The 3,362-nt window shown below is 34.9% G+C and overlaps 1 non-coding gene across 1 annotated transcript; it reads right to left on the bottom strand.

Moving 5' to 3' along the window:
- Window positions 1-2,983: 2,983 nt before the first annotated feature.
- LOC117706364 (U6 spliceosomal RNA) lies at window positions 2,984-3,093 on the bottom strand. The gene has a single exon (XR_004606480.1). It is a non-coding gene; the product is annotated as a U6 spliceosomal RNA (small nuclear RNA).
- Window positions 3,094-3,362: the final 269 nt, after the last annotated feature.

The raw sequence follows: 3,362 nt of genomic DNA, 5'->3' as shown, positions 1-3,362 counted from the left end.
AAATGATAAAAGGAAATCAATGCAGAAAAACAGACCACCTGAAAGTCTTCCCTTGAAGCACACGTTGTGACATGATGTCAAAGAGGCATTCTTTTCAGAGAGAAGCCATATTAAATTATGCTCGCACTGACTGCTCTTCCAAGGACTGTTGATAGATGCTTAGGAGAGGAAAATCTCCTTCTCTGCTTGACCTTAAAAGCTGTCTTACCCCAGGCCTTAGACGTTCAAATATGAGTATAAAATATTTTTCATTGATCCCATAAAGTATTTTTAACCTGTTCCCTTTAGCTTTTGCTTATCATTTGCTCATGCATACAGAGAAAGCATGGATATATATATATATATATATATATATATATATATATATATATATGGATATTATATATTATATATTAATTCTGAGCCGAAGAATAAATACATTCATCATTCAGCATGACAGAAGCAGAGTGGAATATACTCAGGTGATTGCAATTTCTTTTGCCATGAACCCATGAAAACTGCTGGCAGTGGAAAGAAAACTGAGCAGACAGGTTATGATAATAGAATATAGCTGCTTTTCTCACAATTATCATTATACATAAGCCAATCTTTCTGAAGAGTGTGAAACGCATACATTTGTAATAAATGCACTAATCCTCTAAGGCTGGGTTTAAAAAAAAAAAAACAAGACTAGAGAACCAATCTACATGAACTCGAATTATGTAGTGGAAAAAACAGGACATGGATTGGGAGAAATGAAGGATGCAAGAACAATAGAAGACAGGAAACAGGACACAGTAGACACTGGCTTCAATATTTGTAGTATGTGTCTATTTTAGTACAAGGAAATTTATCCTTAAGAGGAAGGGTGAATAAGCGTTAAACAATGGAAGAAACGTTATATTTCTGTACACAATCTCAACAGGAACAGCATCCTTCAGTAGTGTGACCTCAGAGTTCCTTCTACTTCACAGTTGATGAATGGTGTCATTATACTTTATATTAAATATGGAAAATGAACTGTGTTTGTTCTTAAGAGATTGTCAAGCAGGCAGGGAGTCCTGTAGGTCATCCTGTGTTTGTTTAGGCCCTCTTGCTTAGCCATATCACATAATGGGCAAGCCAGAGCAGCCAGTGGCCACCAAGGCATGAATGACAAGACAGTATACACGATCAAATCTCCACAGTGTCACTTTGTTTCCCCATTTGAAAATAAATTTTACCTGAAGAGCCATATAATGTCACAATTCAGACTGATAAAACCGAGCCTCCTCTTAGGCAAAGTGACCAAGCTGAGATTTGGAAAGAAAAAAAAAAAAAAAAAAGCCAAGAAACCAACACAAAACACTGTATGTTTCCTCAATGAGCAAAATATACTTCCAAGTAATGACAAAGGGCTTTGACTTATGGAAAACCTTAGCTCGACATGTCAGCTCACAGTTGAGAAACTGTCAAATCATCTGACCTTCCTATGTAACTCAATTTGGTAGGCTCTTTAAAAAAAAAAAAACAAAAAACAAAATATCACTTTTATAAAATCATGCAGAAACGTCACTCATGTATTATCATCTCAGCAAGAGGAGTGCTCTGGAAACTTTTCACTCTTAATGAATTAATAATAGAAGTAGTAGTTTTATATACTTTTGTGTGGTTAAAAAAAATTAAGTAAAGTCTCGTTATGCCAATGGGTACATGCTCCTTTGACAACCTCCTTGGCAGCGATTTTAAAAGTTGAATCTTGGGGGCAGGGGAAAATGTCATGAGATCTCAGCTTATTAAATTCTGTAAATCATAAAGCTTGTCTGCAAATGCAGAGCACTGCAGCTGATTTAGTTGTTGGCCTAGAAACTCTGCTGTGGGGACCATTAAACAGGTCTAGAGTTTAAGTTGCACAGTAAATTATACTCCAAAGACACAGAGACTTCACATCCTGTTTCTCGCTATGTCTCAGAAGTCCTACGAGACAGGGTCAAGTTTTCACAGCAAGCCACCAGTGTAACTTCTCTTGATGGAACTGAGTCCACCAGGGACTACTGTTAAGTTCTGTGAGTTTTAATATCAAACATGGAGAACTAAATTAAATTAGGCTTTTTCTCTATTTGAACAATCTTCACAGCTGGAATGGATAGAACCAATATTCTTTTTAGGTGATTCCAGCTTGTACAGTCACTTTCAACAAGTAGCTATGATTAGAAACAGCAAGGACGATGTGCTTGGTAGTTTAAAAATAAATGTTTGTCATTTCTAATCTTTTCTCTTAGAAGGAATAATGAATTGTCTGTAGCTACTAGGACTAAAAAACCCAGTCTAAGACCACAAATAAATGAGGCCATAAAGAAAGCAAAGTCATATGTTTTTATAGAGAAATATACTTATTTTAATGAAGTAGCTCAAAATATAATCAGACTGCCAAGTACACAGTCTGCAGGGTAGACTAACAGACCACAAAGATCAAGAATAAGCTAGTATCACAGCTGGAGGCCAATACACAAGACTGAGAAGACTTAGACTTCTGCTAGACTCTGACTTTTGCTTTAGTGAGGCCCTTCAACTCACTAAAGGGTCCCACTTGCATTCTGGAAGGCCCAGGGTTAATGTAAGTACACAGGCTTAAATATAAATTTTGCCCAGAAACATCTTTGCATAAAATACCTCCTATAATATGTCCCCTTGAAACTGAATATCAGTTTCACCTTAACAAAATGGCTTAAATCTTAAGGCATTTTGAAATGTAAAACTTTAAATGTTCACTGGATGTTACATGCACAGTTTTTTGTTTGCCATTAATCTTAGTGATCTGAGTGAATTGAGCAGACTGCTATAGCCACTGAGTTTATTCACAGACACACTGTATAGATATGCATTATGCTACATTGAAACTTCCATGTATAACAAAAAAGACTCTCTCCAGTCTTTGCACTCAGTGACACAATTACACATATGTGGGTATATTTTTTTCTTTTTCATTATTAATTATTTTATTTATTTATTTATTTATTTATTTATTTATATTTCAAAACCTATGAAACGCTTTACAAACTTGCACAGGGGCCATGCTAATTTTCTCTATCTCATTCCAATTTTAGTATATGTGCTGTCGAAGCGAGAGAAAACCTGATGAAATTAATCACTCTTTGTAGTAATTCTGTTATGAAACTTTCTAAGGTTCTGTTTCTGTGAAATACAAACTGCTAACTTGTAGTTAAGAGCGTACTCAGTTATTTAAAGTTAGAAAAATTCTTAAAGACATTTCCCTTAAAAGCTAAAATTTAGAAAGTGACAAATATTCACCTTCTATCCCACCATTTCTTTAAAACTAGCTAAGAAATTATTTTAAACACATAAAGGTAAATGGTTTAAATTCTGTAGTATAAGTTTATCTT

This window comes from Arvicanthis niloticus, chromosome 3 (assembly GCF_011762505.2).
Source record: "Arvicanthis niloticus isolate mArvNil1 chromosome 3, mArvNil1.pat.X, whole genome shotgun sequence".
NCBI lineage: Eukaryota > Metazoa > Chordata > Mammalia > Rodentia > Muridae > Arvicanthis > Arvicanthis niloticus.
This window is presented reverse-complemented; position numbering and strand designations above follow the sequence as displayed.